General features: G+C 37.7%; 1 protein-coding gene across 3 annotated transcripts in view; it reads right to left on the minus strand.

Moving 5' to 3' along the window:
• The window catches only part of sema5a (sema domain, seven thrombospondin repeats (type 1 and type 1-like), transmembrane domain (TM) and short cytoplasmic domain, (semaphorin) 5A), a 151,183-nt gene that overhangs the window by 124,397 nt on the left and 7,528 nt on the right, over positions 1–19,258 (minus strand). Inside the window, exon 1 of one of the 3 annotated variants that reach the window (XM_032551352.1) lies at positions 10,346–10,489. The exons of the other annotated variants lie outside the window; for them this stretch is intronic. The gene's annotated coding sequence lies outside the window, so the exon portion shown is untranslated. Of the gene's footprint in view, positions 1–10,345; positions 10,490–19,258 lie in introns of those variants that run through there. 3 annotated transcript variants of the gene reach the window in all.

The raw sequence follows: 19,258 nt of genomic DNA on the forward strand, positions 1-19,258 counted from the left end.
ATTATTTTTTTAATTTTTTAATTTTTTAAGTCCCAAGCTTAGTAAATAAGTATTTAGATTTCCAACCACTTATCTTGACCTACTGCCAAGCTTATTTGCAGTCTCTAAAGATGTCGGTGAACTAAACAAATTAGCTTTACTGTTTCTATGAAAAGGGATCCTTCTTACTATATTGATATGGATTGGATGATTGGGATCTTATCACGGTAACATTGCATTTACTTCTGTATAATTCAGTCTTCCCCCTGTTAAGAAAAAGTGATTGATTTTAATGCTTAATACAGTTGGTCTTGCGACATGTGTAAAGGGATGGCCAACGCTCTTGTTTGGAACAGTTTTCTGTTGAGCATGGGGAAGCAGGGCCTTTTTCCTCCCCCGCTGACACACAGAGCAATAAAATTTACAGGCCGATAGGGGTTAGAGACTTCTTGGCGCCTCGGCCCGTATCAGGCGGAGATGAGCGCGAAGTGGTCCGCCCTTTGACTTAGATAAAAAGCAGACACCTTTGCCATAATGAGGGGAGTTTCCAAGTTTTTCTGAGTCCCTGAGGGAGTTTCTAATTGGTCAAAGAACGGAACGCCTTGACTGCATACATTAAATAGGGAAACACCTATTTGGTATAAAATTACGTACACGGAGCACGCCGAGAGAGAGCGGCCGCTATTTTTTGCCTTTTTGTATTTGTTTTGTGTTTGTCTGTCTTCCCCCTTGTGTGTCTTTATTTTTTATGAGAAAATGCATATCTCTGTTCCTCTGCAGCTTTGTTGTTCATTGCTTTGTATGAATTAAACTCTGTGATCTGTGACGTCAACACGCTTTGTTGTTGTTTCGTTTTAGCAGCACGCCGTCGCTGCACGTCGCCCACGGAGAACGTCACTCGCCGGTCCCGGGCAAAATTAAAAGAGGAAGAAGGAGCCAAACGTTTTGTCCAAAGCTAGCATTAAATGATCCTCTTTTTAATACCCCACAAGAGACAGCTAGACATTTAAGAATGAACTAGATGTGCATCCACATTATGGTGCTTTTATTTTCTTCTAAAAAGTAACTGCTGCTTGTTTAAGCATTGCGTCTATAAAATGGTGAAAACATTCATCAAACACCTTGACATGTTCAATAACCTCGGTTTATCCTCTTATCTCTGTCCTCCACTTATGCATTTATTACTTTTTTGAAAATAGCTATTACACTTAATACCATGCTTCTTTGTGAAGGATGGATACAAATCACTCTCTATTCATGAAGTGTTGAGGATGACACATGCAGAAGTCACATCCAGAATTGTCACTGCAAGGTAAAGAACCTTAAGACCTCACAGTCATTATTTAACACACGTCAATAGATGTCATTAACCACATGCTTGCAGGTTCTAGAGCCTAACGACCAGGTTGTCCTTCACTGTGTGGTCATTAACTACTGTCACAAAGCCTTTTGTGGAGGTAAATTTCTCCAACAAATTCCTTTTCTATCATCATGAAAAGCAGTGAATTAGAGCGCAAGTTGACAAAACACTACACCAGAAATGCTGGACTAATGAGGGTTCAGTCATCATTAACAAACACAAGTGGCGATGGAGGCAATTTTAACAATTACCAAACAAACTTTGAGGGTTACTGTACATTTACTTCCAGTGTCGCGCCAGAGTGAATGTTTACAGCAACTTCCTTCAGAGTGAGCTGATATTCATTGCTAATAAAAATAGTTTGAGATCAAACTTGTATCTTTACTGCAAGTATTGCTATAATATAATAATTTTTAAAAAAACAAATATTATCAATGTGATTTTATTGCAAAATGCAAAACATTTTCTAGTGTGAGGTTTTGACAATCACTCTGCTCGGACAAATATAATAAACCACCTCAGATTAGATTTCCCCATTTATCCTCCTCGATGAGAAAGTATTATGTAGATAATATTTTTAATTAACAATGACTTAGGAAAGAAGAGAAATAGCATAAATTATCCAGAATTATTTATGTGTTTTATGTATTTATGTTTATGTCATTCTTTGACCTTCATGTTGTGAGTCACTCACTTTTACAAAGTTTATTACAGGCCTGGTTGGTGTGACACCCTAATATCATTACTGGCCTCTGTAACTTCCTCTTTAACTTCCAGGATACATGCCTGTTCAGCAGTTTTAAGGAGCCATTTAATATAAACTTTGATATTCACGCATTAATATGACATACTAAATTAAAACTCACTTAAGAGCTAAACACAGCGAGTCTGACGCACATTAATAAATATCATTACTAATTCAAAAACTCTTGTTCTGTTTCGTGCCAAAATACGATTAGCTTGGATACGACACAAAGTGCGTCATGATGTGAAGTCGTACAGCCTGTAGAATTACAGAGTAGGGCTGCATGATATCAGAAAATCTTGCGATGGCAATGATATTGGTAAATATTGCTGTGAAGATATCAGGTGTAATATATGCCTGTTTTCTTCTTTCCTCTATAATCTGTTCTTCCCACTCTTTGTGACCATTGTTATTTGTGCTTGGTGTGAGTTTTTTCTGCCTTGTGACTCTGTTCTACTGCCTAAATATTGCACTAGCATTTTTAAAGGTAACATAGCACGTCAAATACGGCAGACAATTTTGAGTTTTTGTCAAACAATATCATATTACAGTAATGTTTGACTGTCCAATGTGTTTTTGTAAACACTGGAGTGTGTGTAGTCTTTAGTGTCTAGTGAACTCTGCTTGTCTTTATTTTGCTATACTTAATAATCCTGGGAGCATCTTTGGCTGAAAGCTTACAGCTTTATACACAAATTCTGTAAGCAACCTCAGTTATCACATAATTAAGTTTAAGTCCACGTTTTTAATGTATGTTGGAATATGTAAAACCAAATTGTTATGTGGGTCTAAATATAAACAAATTTTATTTCTTTCTCTTTCTCAGCTAGAATGATAATCTGGCCATCTAGGAATGAAAATGCAGTGCTCTGTCCACACAGTCTGCAAAGTTTACTACATTCCTACTGGTGTGCTTGATATCAAAGCCTGTGTGATTTTTTTAAATTTATTTGTGCCTGACCAATAGGGTCCACTTGGACTCTCTTGAGATGACCATGTGCAACTGCAAAGTTTTTAACTGCAGTAGCTGCATGTGCCGGGAGAAACAACACAAAGATTCTTTTTTTTTTAAAGAAATAATGTGTGCATTGTAAGGTTTACACTGTATGGAGTCTGACTTACCTGGAGATCACAGTACATATGCTTCAGTATCAGATGCATAGAGTGGCAGTGCTGGAACATTATTTATTTATCTTCACAGCATATTACCTCATCTGATTTTGTATTATTATTATAGTCACTAGGTTTTACTGCTATTATTTTGGATCTGTAAGACTGCTCCAATTCTAAAGAGAAAACTTTGTGAAGTATCTTTCACATCAACATGTGGCATTAGATAGACAGATGTGCAGGAAGAATGTATAAAATCAGGTCACAGTTTTTAATGGGATCTGTTTTTGAAATTCATGTTCAGATTTTGACAATATTGATGCACATGTCAGATTTATCAGCTCAGATTTGTCCTCAACATTCACCATATTCAACCAGGTGCATTTACATTAAACACAGCAAATCATGCACCACAGAATGGGCTTTGAGTACATTTTAATGGGAACGTATGGCCCCTTGCAGTGCAATGGAAACTGCTGACGACGCTTTTTGTAGTATGCTCATATTACTAAGGATTGAACTCCATATATCTTATTAACAATGGATTTTTTTGCAGATAAAGGAAAAAAATAAAAACACTAGGGAGCTGTGCTGAATTAATTTAGCATTCCATTTTCTGTTTTTGAGGAAAAAGGAAAGAACGCATGACTACACACACAGGTGAGTCTGAGAAATCACTGCAGAAGTATGTAATTAGGCTAAGAAATGCATAAAGAGCACAATTTATGAAGGTGCTTGTTGAGGCTAGATACACAGGATGTCAGTTGGTCAGTGTAATGCATTTTGCCATTACTGTATGCAATATTTTAGAAACGATAACTTAACTTACTGCATTATCTGAGAGTGTTGCAAGACAATAAGCAACATTAAAAGATCCAAACCATAAAGAAGCTTCTACTTTAAGGTTAACAATGGTAGGAGTTCATCCTGTAACTGGTGGGTTGCCAGTTTGAATCCCTGGTCAGTCGTTGTGTCCTTAAACAAGAGATTTCACCCACCTTCCCTGCTAGTGGTGTTCAGAGGGCCTTGTAAGAGTAACTGAAAATTGGACATAGATAAAGCTTATCAAGATGCATCTTATTGTCCAGCCAACAAAAAAGTCAGAAATCTGTTGCCATTAATTGTCACTGCAAGGCATGTAAAAGTGGGCCTTTGTTACTTTCTGAAAGCCAAAACTAATTTAGTGCTTAATTCAGTCCAAGCATAAATGACGGAAAGAGAGCTGACCTCTCCAGGAGGACAATAAGCCCTGTCTTTCTACAAAATAAGGAGCACATCCACATAAAAAGCCAAAGTAGACTAAGCTTTGTGAAAATTCCTCACGACTTAATTTAACAGCACCAGTGAGCAACCACAAACCAATGAAGTTGCAGATGACTACATCAACACGGCCTGGAAAAGATATTCTCATATGAAAATTTTTCCCTTTTGACACATTAAACAACACAAGCTAAATTTAACAAACAAAAAATAATCTAAGTGGGGTGTGCCGTGGTGGCGTAGGGGATAGCGTGACCCATGTTTGGAGGCCCTGAGTCCTCGACGCGGCCGTCGCTGGTTCGACTCCCGGACCCGACGATATTTGCCGCATGTCTTCCCCTTTCCTGTCAGCCTACTTTCATACAAGGGACACTAGAGCCCACAAAAGACCTCCTGGAGGGGTAAAAAAAAAAAATCTAAGTGATCTTTTCATGGTGTGTTTTTACTCCATGATGTTTTGAAAAGGATACAAAATTATGCCTTATAACCAAGACGATTGTCTTTTTTGTTAATCTCCACACTTGTTTCAGCAGCTATAAATATAAATTTTAAGGTTCTACTTTACAAACAATTGTTAATATCTGAGGATGCCACACTGACAGATAATTGCAAGCCTTCCGGGTGTGTGTCACTTTGCCCCCCAAAACACTGACAACACATAATGAGTTTCCCTTAATTGACCCAAATGAGCCATATAGCAGACAGAAATCACTTTCATAGTGTGTCATCACTTCCCTCTTAAAATAAAAAAAAGAAAGAAATGATGGCTCACAGGAGATTATATGCTACAGAAGTGTGAAGACGCACATCCTGTCTGTCTGCAAGCCTAAAAGGAACATGGGTGATAAAACATGCCATGTTCCAGGACAAATCACACATCAACAAAGTTACAAAGCTGTAAAATGATGCTTAGCAGAAATATCGTTCACATTTTTGGATGGAGAGTGAAACTACAACAGCTGAATGATCAAACACTTAACAAGCAGATGGTCTCTGATTGTTACAGGAACGTATGTGTCGGAAATATAGAGCAAAATTGTGGTTTAGAACTACAAATTTAATGCAGAATTTCTTGATTGCAAGTATCCCATATTTGGGCGGCTATCAATCCTCTGAGTCTTCAAAGCTTGAGGCTTTTCTGCAAGTTGATAAGGTTGAGCCAGAAGCTTTGCACTTATAAACTTACATAAACTTAATGTAGAACACAATTCAAACATATCAGTGGCAAAAATAAGCATAGAACCTGTCAACATTTTTCTAAATAAATGTATTTAAAAGTTTAATTATTTGTGTGGTTGAATGGGTATAAAATCATACCTGAGCAATCATTCCTATTTCTTCTCTCAGTAAATGAGTGTGTTTTTTTTCCCCAACAGATCTTTTACAAATTCACTGAGCAAAACTATGGAGTTCATCTCAGAGTACAGAAACAAAAATATATCAACATCAACTTTCCAGCTCCACAGATTAAGGTAGACACAAGAAGGCAAGGCATCTGTCCATAGCTATGAGAGGTCTAATTTCGGCTCACAGCTAAATATATATTACAGTGCAACACTGCTCCTCTGAACTGTGGTTTCGTGATACCTTTGATGGCTCAACATCAAAGCCAGATCTCACCACTTTTAACTCTAATAAACTAATTCATATTCTGTGTTTGGGTTCAGCCGAGATGAAAAAAGTAAGCTTGCCCTGACAATGCATATTCATTGGGTGACCGTACAGAGACACAGACATGCGCTAACAACACTCAAGAGGCTAACAAGACATTGAGCTCTTAAGACTGAATGAAATTTCCCCCGAATTACGGCATATATTAATTCAGAAAGACCTTCCTGTGTAATTATGATAGCAATTACAGGTTGTGGTCTTGGTTAATACCCCCTCACTGCTCTAAATCCCCAGGAATCAGTCTCAGGAGCACACCAAGCATTTAATGTGTGGTCTCCACTGTTGTTGACACACCACCCCCTGGGGTCCATCAGGGTTTTATGGTAGGCCCAAAACAGATGTCTCTAAATGTGTTGTGTGTGTTTGCGTGGAGGGGTGTGTGAGTGATTGCTTCACCTCCAGTCTTTGCTTGAAATATATTCACGTCTGCACGGCTGTCTACCTGACCCAGTTGTATCCATTACTGGTGATCTCCCCCTTTTCAGTGTGTACCTGACCCACTTCTATCATGAGCATGGCTCCATTTTTAGTTTGAATTTGTATTAAGAGCTTTTAGTATTTAATTTGAGAATGTTAAACTTTTTTATTTAAAAATGAAAGATTATTGGAGATTTTCTGTGTTTTCTTACATTAAACTTTTAATGTATTGGGCTAACAGCTAACTCTGAAAACATGGATGTACATAAGCTCAATAGATTTTTGTATACTTTTGAAATGCATGTGTAGTTACATATGTAGTAAAATACTACAGCAGAGTTTTTCTGATTTTAAGCCTCCTGTAAGATAAGCAAAGTCCTTTCCGCCAAGATTCAACAAGTTTAGATTGACCTATTGGAGTCGATTGAAAAAAGGGAGAATAATTTAAGTGCACACATCCATGACGTATAACTTCTTATGAGTTTTCAGCTGAATGCTTTTGTGAGTTTTCCTGGATGCCTGCATCCATCAAACTCACCAAACACAGCTTTCTATTCAGCTTAGGGGTAGAAGCAAATGTGTAAATGTCTATAATGATAAATGAATTTCTCTGTATGTCAGTCTACCAGTAATTTATTGAAGGCACTGAGCTGCAAGGCTGAAACTCAGCGAATGAACGTCCTCACCCTGAGCTGCTCTTCAAAGGAGACTAACTAAAAAGGTGGAGCGAGAAAGTCAAGTTTAGGGTCACTTAAAGCAGATTGAAGGAGAGGGGCTGGTAATAATGAATAATAATAATAATAGAGGAGGAAAATATGGAAGGGACGAAAATGGGTGGAGGTTGGATGAGGTGAAAGTGAGCAGTGGTCGAGAGACTGGAGCAGGTTGTACTCAAGAGGAGAGGGGGTGTTAAACAGGTCAGGTAGGAACAAAAGGAGCGATGAGTAAGGAGGAGAATGGAGAGGATTACCAAAATGTGGATTTTAGGGGAAAAGAAAGACAAGCCTAATAGTACTTCAAAAAGTCCTTGGAGTTAAAGAAGTTGGAATGGAGTTGAAGTGTGGTTTGGCTGTGAAGGAAACCCCATGGCATTCCCATATATAACAACCCCCATGCCAAAAAAAGACAATTTCTTCACATTTCTGTAGCCCAGTGTGCTCATGTCATGTGTCAGTGGACCAGTCCTAGAGAGGTAATTGAATCAGGACATGAAAATAACAGCAGGACAGACTTGAGGTAAAATGGCTGGGCGCAGCTGGAAAAGCAACACCCCTTGACACCTTTAAAGTAAAATGAAAGGAAACACCGGGGGGAAACAGCGGCGCCGCAAGCATCTGAGACTGCAGCGTCCAGAGGGCTGACTCTGAGTGGCCTTTCACAAGAGCCACAGCTCCAGGTGCAACACAAAGTGGGTCTGTTTAAAATCCAATCTGATGCCTCGTCTACTTTTCTTTTAAGACTTAAGTGTCTCTGTTTCCAGACAGTCTTTCAGTTTTCTTTAAACGTGACTGTAATCATCTGCAACTGCGTAATATTATGCCAGAACAGGTGAAAAATGATTCAGGTTCACGCTGCCCCCCAAAAAACATGCTCAGTGTGAAATAAACCAACTTGCTCAGGTTTCCCACAAAGCTCAGCATGCTTTTTACAGAAAAATAAAGTTGCAAAGGAAGACGGGGAAATTGATTGAGCGGAGGCACAAAGTGCTCTGTTAGCGGCATGCTTTTAACTGAGCTCATCCAGCAAACTATTCTAAAGGGGAAATTGCCTGTAAAAACTTTCCCCTCTGCTACTGCATACTTCAAGCCACAGCAAGTGTAGGGGTTCTTGGGAGCTTTGCGTAAATAAACCCAAATAAGGTGCAAACAAGCCCAATGGGGAAGGGGAGCGAGGAGGTTGGAACAAAAAATATAAGGTGGCTTAGTGTTTTCTGCAGCTGCCCAAGACTGTTAATGTCTGCACTTTTTCTGTTAGACACAACCCCTTGGGCCAACTCGAACAATTATGTTATTCTTCTGGGGCTTCGAGTGTGGGTGTCTGTGTTGCGAGACTGCGTCTGGAGGTGATAAAACAGCAGTGAGCACATAAATAATGACTTAATGATCCCCTTCACCCTTAGCTATAATGATGACTTTGGAGTTTTCCTACCCGGGACGCCAGTGGGGTGGGCGGGATAATCCACACGTGGCCTCCAGGTGTGCTTTTACTCCAACTCTGCTACCCCTTATAATAAAATCACAAATTTATACATGCTTTGTTGAGTTACTGCTTTTCTTGCTTGTCTGTGCTACATATTTTTCATAAAAGCTTTGCTAGGAAAGCATTCTGTCATGAAGTATAGGTACAAACTTCATGCTAAACCTTTTGTCCTTTCAAGCGAATAATACGCCCGGATAATCTGTATCAATCATCCCATCAATTCATATTCTTTTGCATGACAAGAGTACACAGAAGTGTGCGCGAATGTTTGAGTGACAGGCTGACACCTAATCAAGCTTGCAGCTAAATTATAGTCCAGCCACGGAGGCAGAAATACAATTTCTATAGCTACTCTGTGACATTGCTGCCTTGTAGTTGACACACAAATGCACATTGAAGTTAACAACCTTAACCTTTCTTTTTTCTAATTATGTTCTTTGACTAAATATGGATTCTTTAGAAAAATAATTTTGAAGGAGGTAGCTTTAATTATTTTGTCAACACATATTTTGTAGTTTCTAAAAAGTTAAGTGGAAACTCTTAAAGCCCTCAGGTACCACAGCAGCATTAAAAATTGAGGTAACATACAGTGTCTATTCACTATAATGGAGACTCCTGATTTACAAGTCTAGAAGAAGTGTAAATCAATTACTTTAACAGGTTGAGCTAAATCTATAAAGCCCTGGGTTTTTGAGAAGATGCGAAATTCAACTTTGGGAATGTACTAAACGGGTAAAAAAAAGAAAATACTGGGGAGTATATTATAAGGATTAAAAAAATCCTAATAATAGCTCATGGAACTGAAGGATAAAAACATGAGGAGTTGGTGTGATTGTAGGATTATGCAGATGACAATGACATGTTACTCTAGTACTCATTTTATGGACATTTGTTCCCCAGCCAAAATGACAAACTGCTCCTGTGTCTGAATGAGGCAATAATCTGGGATTTTACCATTTATGGGTAACTTATTACATTCTGTTTCTACCCACTGATCTTTTCAAATTATATTTTGTTATTGGACAAATCAGTACACCAATCTAATCTGTATTTTAACATTTCTGGAAGAAGGGAAAATCAATTAAGTTCCATTTTTATTAGTGCAAAAATGTTTGAAATTCAACAAAAGATTATTAAATTAAGCCTAAATACATGAAAAAACAAAAAAAATGTAACAAATTGTATTGTCAAGTATCAATTTGGTTTGCAGCCATATTATTTTTGCAATGCGGTTAAACTCTGTAAAGTCACGAATTGGGCATACATATAGGCGAATAAAACTTATATTAGAGAGTATTTGATAGGCACATTTTGTAGTGCTCATGCCAGTCCCTGATGCAGAGACCCCATGGCTGAAGAGCCATACTGTCAACACCACAATAACTGCTGTTCATCAAAGATATATAACAATAAATGTATATAAAAAGTATATTTTTTACAATGATGGGAACCTATTTCTATATGAAATGCTTACACAAGTCACTTAAAAGAAAAAAAAGTTTTGAGCTGAAAAGAAGAAATGAATAAACTATAACTCTTCTGTTTTTTTTTTTTAAACCAGCAAAGTCTATAAAGAACCAAACAAAGAGCAGTTGCACAATTACCTCCTGAGAGTCAGCTGCTTCATGGTCCCTTGTATCGGTTTTTGCTTCATATTGTGTGTTGTCTCTCCTTTTTGATGTTTTTCTGAAGTTCACAAAAAGACGCGGGAAAAATCCCCCCTTGCCCTTAACCATAACAGCAAGGGGAATGCTTTTCCTCCTAGAAGGCCCTAAGGGACGACTGTGGAGTACAAAATAGATCAGGATGCTACAGGGCACCGGTTTCATAAGGGCAGAGGTCTATTTTTAATGACAACCAGAGCACGGTAATACCACGCTGTGTGTAGGGCAAACAGAAAGCAGAGGGATGTTCTGCGTAGGAGTTCTTTCCAATACTATGACTGTCTGAAAAGTTCTGCAGAGGTTTTAAGTCAAAACCTCTGCAGAACCTGCAACTGCTGTGCAAGTTTCCTGCAACAACATCCCCTATATAAAACAACTTGTCTTCACTGATCCCAGGTTATCATTAAGGGGTGATAAAGTACCAGTCTTCTTCATTTAGTTCCCTGTTTTCATGATGAAGTTTAAAAAAGAAAGGACATTTATGAGCTTTTTTGAAAATGTGCTTCTCCCTAGCGTACTTGAATCTCCATAACAAGGCAGAGAGAAAGCTGGAGGTCGGTATTTAGGTGAAGAGGCTCAAGCTGGGGTCAACAAGCTGGAGCAAATCCATTATGAGAATGTGAAAGAGGAGACGTTCCTTTCAGTGGAAGTGCGACCCGCTGACCCCCTGAAGTCCTGACACATGTATCCAAGCTGCATGTGAAATAAACAGAACTATTTATGTTGCTTCCTATATGTACACAAAAAAGCCCTTTTTGTAACTGCTGGAACTCACTCTGGTAAGCTTGAGGATTTATTTGCTGATTTCAGTACAGTCACTATCTAGCAGACTCACTTTCTCAGATCTCTGCCAACGCTGGGAGATGCCGCAGGCTGTAAAGCTTCTCCAAACAACATAACAAAACACAATGCACAACTTACGACTGGTACAACCTTGCCTTTTCCTTATTATTTAGAAACAGGAACAATGATAATCTGTTAATAATCAACATGGATCATGACATATGAAATAAAATAACTACAATAAATGTAAATAAAACATGAGTGACTAAGGAAATATTTTTTACGCCAATACAGCTGTCAAAATTATACAAAAGTAAATTTGAGAAACAATATAAATGTATCCTACATTTGCTCATTTTTGGTGACATACTTCAATTGAATAACTCATCTTTAATCAAGATAAAAATGTCATTAAAAATGAGTATTTTATTAGTCTACATTATTTTTTTCTGCATACACGTTCACAAAACTAGTGCTAATATTAGCATTGCAGTACATTTGCACAACTAACTCCCATAGAAAGTTTAAAACTAAAGAAAAGTTGGTGGATTGTTTAAGATTAATTTATAGATTTTAACTTTGTGGCTGTAAAGCGTCTTTCCATAAAGATCTTACATTTTTAATAAGTTAATCTTACAAAATATCTTATTTGAAGATCAGTCATTGGACTGAATATTGATTCAGTTGTTCAAGATTGAAAAACTGAATCTTGCTATATTTTCCCTGTCTTCAAAGTACTACAGTATAGTATTACTGCAATTGCCTGTTAAAAAATAGTTTAATATTCATAAAGGTTTTTTTTTTTTTATAACTTGTATTTCAATTTTTGATTTTTACCCTTTGGAAACCATTTAAATAGATAATTATTGTCACAGGTGTGTCCATATTTCTCCTTTGCTCTATTGATGATAAAGAAAGGCACCAAGGCTGTCACTAACCTGAAAAGCTTAAGCCTCTATGGTGGATGAGTATCTTCAGTAGTTTTCCATATTTTAGTGTGAATGCTGCTTTAATGCTCCCTAAGATAGAGGTCCGTCCAACAATCATTCATGTGCTTTCAGTGTTTGTGAAAGAATTTGTGAAGTGTAAAATTTTGTTTTATACCATTTAGCTGCAGTTTGAGTATTTTAATGTGACCACACTTAGTGGTCTATTCCATTTAAACAATTAAAAAATATATCCTATGAATTATTTTATGAATTCGTGGAACATACATCCTAGATTTAAATAGTTTTTTTTTAAATCTTTGGATAAAAATTGATCAAGAGTGAGATAAACAGCCAATCATACCTATCTCTATCTGTGGGAATGCCAGAAATGATGGCATTTCAGCATCAGGCGATAAACACATCAATACGGTCTAATACAGCCAAAGGGGTATTAAACATCAAAAAGAAAAACAAAAACACATTCAAAGGACTCCAGATGTTCCCAAATGTTAATTGTAACCTCAGACACCTTAAACCACAGGCCATCTCTTCCGTGTTTCAGTGAAATAACAGGGGAAGTGAGATAATGCCATGCCTTTACAAAAAATAGGTCTTACAAAGTAACTGCATCCCCAGAACCAGAACCAAACGAGGAGAAGCAGCTTTCAGCATCTATGCACCACAAATTTGGAACAAACTTCCAGAAAACTGTAAAACAGCTGAAACACTGACTTCCTTTAAATCTCGACTAAAAACCCACCTGTTTAGGATTGCATTTGAAACGTAATCAATTACAAATTTATTGATGGAACTTGACTTAATGTCGTGTTTTGATTGTTGATTCTATGTTGCATTGTGTTTCTGTGTTTGATATGATGTAAAGCACTTTGAAATGCCTTGATGCTGAAATGTGCTACACAAATAAAATTTGATTGATTGATTAACAAATAGCATATAACACAGAATGCTGCTATGCTGATGTGAATGAATTGCTTTATCTCATGGATGTGACTAGCAAATCATCATCAACTGTGTGCACCAATGTAAGAGAAAAAAAAAACATCATCTTGCCGGCTTGAGTTATTCAGGTGTGTGTGTGTGCTTTAACTCAATGGCAAGTATCCAAGATATCATCAGGAATTTTGAACATGCAGTTAAATACTCCATCAATTTGACCTAACCAGAAAAACTGCATACTTTATGAACCTCAGTCAGTTTGTTAAATGATAAAAGTTTATGGCAGTACAATAATAATAATAATAATAATAATAATAATAATAATAATAATAATAATAATAAAATTACCACAAGAGTTTGACTGGATAGGTTGTCATTAAAACATGCCTCTTTTTTTTCTGGGAACAAAGTTCAGGACTTCTAGAAGTATGCAATTTTTAAAAGATGTGACCAGCAGGGTGATGTTTGGCCATAGTAGGCATCCCTTCAGCTCAACGCAACTGTAAAACATGGTGGTGGGTGGCTGATAATTTGGACTTATTTTGCAGCCAAAGCAACTTGGACATACTGAGTAAAATAAGAGCTTCTGTGTGTACATAAGTGTGAGGAAAGCTGGCCCACGCAGCGTTATAAAATATGGGTGAAATTGCAAATCCTGCAGCAGATGGACATCGAAATGAGTGGGAATAAAAAAAAAATTATGCTGCTGCAATGCCCCTTGTCCAGAACTGAAAGTTCATGATTCATGATTCAATGAATGCACAATAGAAAAGAGAGGGTAAAAAGTCAGTTTGAATCAAATGACCTTAATCCTATGTAAGGTTTTTTAGTTTGATGTTACATTGTTAATATTCTGAGTTTAGTATCTTCATATAATCTGCATTAAAATTTTTGTATTTTCCATCCATCCATCCATCCATTTTCTGTTCACCCTTTGTCCCTAATGGGGTCGGGAGGATTGCCGGTGCCTATCTCCAGCTACGTTCCGGGCGAGAGGCGGGGTACACCCTGGACAGGTCGCCAGTCTGTCGCAGTTTTTGTATTTTCATAGTCATTATTTAAATATTTTTTTTACCAACAAAGCAGAACAAGATCAGGCCAATAATATGCATAGTATTTGATCAAACACTGATGAAATACTAAAGTTTACGTCTCCAGGGAATATAAGAGGAACTCTACAGAGCTCTAGCAGAAGAACATAAACTCTCTTGTTTTAACAAACAGCATAATGAAACCACTGCATTAACCAACCCTGCACTGTGTATAGAAACAAAGAGCAGTCCCAGCAATACCTAAAGATTTATTGTATTGCTTTCTGCAGCAGCTTATGTCCTTATCACTGCAACCCAGTACCTGGCGAGACTTAATTTCCCATAAGACAATATCCCTTGAAACAAAACTCCCACTTAAGCACAAAAGTATTCAGCTCCATGCTGTCATGCACACATAACAAAAATGCATCAAAGTCAAGTCTGGCTTATAGAACAAGAAGCTCAATGTTGGCAGGAAGCCACGAGGTTCGGAACTGGTCGTCCTTTTCCCAGTCTGTTTATTTAAGATGGACTGAAAGGGTATTCAGAGGGAATAATGAACACTTTATTATTCACTGTTGGTTTAGATCAGACCGCATGTCCACTATGTGGTTTCACCTTCAGAACTGAGGCAGCATTGTGTCTTGGAGTCGCCAGACCATAATCAGCCTGGTCTGGCAAAGAGCATGACTCTTGAGAGTCTCGTTTCTTGAGAGTGTGCTGCAATTGCAGGAAAGTTTCTGGAAATCAAAGGGTGAATGAAAAAAAAAAGCACTTAACCTTGTGCTTTTTTTTGTTTTTTCCTGTTTTGTTTTGAGAAGCCGTCACAAAATGTAAAGATGTGGCTGCATATTTAATTTCTTAATTTCAAGGCTAACGTTTTCTTTACCTTCAAGGTTTTTTTATTTGAATTTTATGTGATAGACCAACACAACAAACCATGTAATTGTCAAGGGGAAAGAAAATGACATGTTTTGAAGATGCTTTTAGTAATAAATATCTACAGTAAAAGGCATATTTGTCCACTGTGATTGTCATTCTTATTTGCAAAATTGCTCCAGGCTGCATCAAAATGGATTGAGAGTGTCAAGTCTTCCCACAGACGCTCTGCTAAGGTCTAGACTTTTAGTCATTTTAACACAAGAAAGTGCCTTGATCTATTTTTTAGAAAATAAAAGAAGACAGAAAAAGAAAAGAAGAGAAAACACTTTGATCTAAACCACATCATCATCCTGCTGGCTGTTGTTGTAACAACTGGGTTGTTGTCCCAGTCTCAAGGTTTTCTCCGTCTCGAACGAGTTTTCTTCCACCATTGCCTTGAATTTGGTTCCATCCAACGTCTCACCTATTGTGACTAGATTATCAGTCCATGTTGAAGAAAAATATGATGGTGCCACCAACATGTTTCATGGGAACATGGTGTTAAAAGATTGCAAAGGGACAAAATGTTAAAAATGGTAATGAATGCTGAATGCCTTTATCTGTTAAATGTATTTGGTTAATAAATTTATTGAAAGTAAAATACATCATTTTGGATTGGTCTTTCACGCAGCTTGGTTTTAAATATGTTAAATTATCCAAAGGGTCACAGCAGAAGCCTAAGGGTTTGCAAGATTATTTTCAGTGTAGAAAAGAGGTTCAATGATGCCAAGGTCTTATCAGTTTGAAGACTCCTCTATAATCTTTACATGTGCAGAAGTTTAATGGAAAAACAAGTGTGTATTGCAAAAGCCAAAGTGAACATCAGAAAGACTTGTTTAATATCTACTTATTTAAGTGGGTAAGTTTCCTTTGAATAAAAATAAAGAAATGAGTAATAATTACCCACTGAACCATGGCCAAGAATTAGCAAGAAAGTTCTAAATCTACACTACTTTTAAATGCCTAAGGGCTAAAGTCCAAAGTGGAAAACAGTCTGCAAAGCACCTGAGGGTCAGTTGGGAAAGTCAAGAGAGTGAAATCCAGCAGACTACAGTTATGAGAGTTGACAGTGTGTAGAAACTTGGGAATGTATGAGGGGCCGTTTAGGACAAAATTTACGTTTTGTCTCTCACACACTACCAAAAAGTCTCGCATACTCCAAAAAAGTAGCCACGCACACTCCAAAAAATTACGTTTTGTCTCTCACACACTACCAAAAACTCTCGCATACTCCAAAAAAATAGCCTCGCACACTCCAAAAAATTACGTTTTGTCTCTCACACACTACCAAAAACTCTCGCATACTCCAAAAAAGTAGCCACGCACACTCCAAAAAATTACGTTTTGTCTCTCACACACTACCAAAAACTCTCGCATACTCCAAAAAAATAGCCTCGCACACTCCAAAAAATTACGTTTTGTCCCTCACACACTACCAAAAACTCACGCATACTCCAAAAAAATAGCCTCGCATACTCAAAAAAATTACGTTTTGTCTCTCACACACTACCAAAAACTCTCGCATACTCCAAAAAATTACATTTTGTCTCTCACACACTACCAAAAACTCACGCATACTCAAAAAAATAGCCACGCACACTCAAAAATTACTCACGCACATTCAAAAAATACTCAAATTGCGTATACACACACTACTAAAATGTCACACACACACACACAAACGTTAACTTTCTCGCTCACATACACTACTATCAGCTCGCTCACATACACTGTACTAACAGCTCGCACATTCACAAACGTTAACTTTCTCGCTCACATACACTACTACCAGCTCGCTCACATACACTACTACCAGCTCGCGCACATACACACAAACGTTAACTTTCTCGCTCACATACACTGCTAACAGCTCGCACACACACAGACGTTTATCTCTCACATACACAAGACTAAAGTTGAACACACACACAGTACTAAGACTCGTTTTATGTATGTGTGAGAGCGAGACTTTTTATGAATGTGTGAGAGCGAGACTCTTTTTGAATGTGTGAGAGCGAGACTTTTTATGAATGTGTGAGAGCGAGACTCTTTTTGAATGTGCGAGAGCCAGACTCTTTTTGAATGTGTGAGAGTTGTCACGGAAGAGGCGGGGCATAATTTTTGGATCAAACTGCGCATGCGTAGATCCTAAACTATAAGTTTCGATTGTTGACTCACTGTATGTTCTATTACTTAGTATATTTGTGCTTTTAAATATATATAGAACGTTTAACTTTCTTGTAGATTAAATGTGCTATAGAAATAAATGAATCTGATTGATTGATTAAAAATAGCAAAATTGCTGTAGTACAATCTGTCCACTGGGTGCCAGATTGTAGCACTGCGGGCAGTCGTTGAATCGTTTAATGCGCCTGTCAAAGTGCTGGTTGCCTCCGGAGAAGATAGAATGGTGTTTAAAATGGCAGCTGCCTGACCAATTCTCTCTCGTTTCGAATTAGAGTTAGCCATGTTCGGTATAGCAAACTCTTTCTTCTTCGGCACTAGTTGGCGCCGGTTAATAATTCCTGTAATACTGGCACCCAGTGGACAGATTGTACTACAGCAATTTTGCTATTTTTAATCAATCAATCAGATTCATTTATTTCTATAGCACATTTAATCTACAAGAAAGTTAAACGTTCTATATATATTTAAAAGCACAAATATACTAAGTAATAGAACATACAGTGAGTCAACAATCGAAACTTATAGTTTAGGATCTACGTATGCGCAGTTTGATCCAAAAATTATGCCCCGCCTCTTCCGTGACAACTCTCACACATTCAAAAAGAGTCTGGCTCTCACACATTCAAAAAGAGTCTCGCTCTCACACATTCATAAAAAGTCTCGCTCTCACACATTCAAAAAGAGTCTCGCTCTCACACATTCATAAAAAGTCTCGCTCTCACACATACATAAAACGAGTCTTAGTACTGTGTGTGTGTTCAACTTTAGTCTTGTGTATGTGAGAGATAAACGTCTGTGTGTGTGCGAGCTGTTAGCAGTGTATGTGAGCGAGAAAGTTAACGTTTGCGTGTATGTGCGCGAGCTGGTAGTAGTGTATGTGAGCGAGCTGGTAGTAGTGTATGTGAGCGAGAAAGTTAACGTTTGTGTGTGTGTGTGTGACATTTTAGTAGTGTGTGTATACGCAATTTGAGTATTTTTTGAATGTGCGTGAGTAATTTTTGAGTGTGCGTGGCTATTTTTTTGAGTATGCGTGAGTTTTTGGTAGTGTGTGAGAGACAAAATGTAATTTTTTGGAGTATGCGAGAGTTTTTGGTAGTGTGTGAGAGACAAAACGTAATTTTTTTGAGTATGCGAGGCTATTTTTTTGGAGTATGCGTGAGTTTTTGGTAGTGTGTGAGGGACAAAACGTAATTTTTTGGAGTGTGCGAGGCTATTTTTTTGGAGTATGCGAGAGTTTTTGGTAGTGTGTGAGAGACAAAACGTAATTTTTTGGAGTGTGCGAGGCTATTTTTTTGGAGTATGCGAGAGTTTTTGGTAGTGTGTGAGAGACAAAACGTAATTTTTGTCCTAAACGGCCCCTCATAGGAATGTCTTGAGTGAGCATACAGAAAATATACTAAGGTTTCAGTAAATTGATATTTCTCTCTTATGCCTCCACCATCCTGCCAGGCCAAACTCTTTGCCTATCTGTCCTTTTCCCTCTCCCACTGACAGCTGGATCCAACTGACCAGCTCATCCAGGGACCTACTAGGCGGGTTCCTATTGAGAGAAGCTCCATGTATAATTATTTCCCCCAGACCTGCTCTTTGTGGTGTTTACTCATCACTCCCTATACTCCATCTCTATCTCCTTGATTTTCTCTCTCCTACCCTTTACTTTTCCATTCAAGAATCAGACTTGTTCCCTTTTTGTCTTGGAAACCGAAGTTCTTATCTCTTTGCCTTCATATCGCCCCTCATCTCCCTCAGTATCTCTTTTTTTTCCCTGGCTGAAATGCATGTAGTGGACTGTTTTATCTTTTTGATGTTATCACAAACTTTCACATGAGGTTGGATAAAAAGAATTCGGCATGCTCTGTGATTTTATTTTCTCATTCATCTGCTGGGTAAAGTATCATCTTATAACTCGTCTTTTTTTCAGTATATATTGCTCTGATAAGCCCTGCGTAATATTTCAAAGCATAGATAAATGTTTTCATTTGGTGAAGATTAAAGGATTTTCTGTATTTATATCCTCTCACTGATCAAATTAGAGCTTTTCTGGC

Source organism: Xiphophorus hellerii, chromosome 21 (assembly GCF_003331165.1).
Source record: "Xiphophorus hellerii strain 12219 chromosome 21, Xiphophorus_hellerii-4.1, whole genome shotgun sequence".
Taxonomy (NCBI): domain Eukaryota; kingdom Metazoa; phylum Chordata; class Actinopteri; order Cyprinodontiformes; family Poeciliidae; genus Xiphophorus; species Xiphophorus hellerii.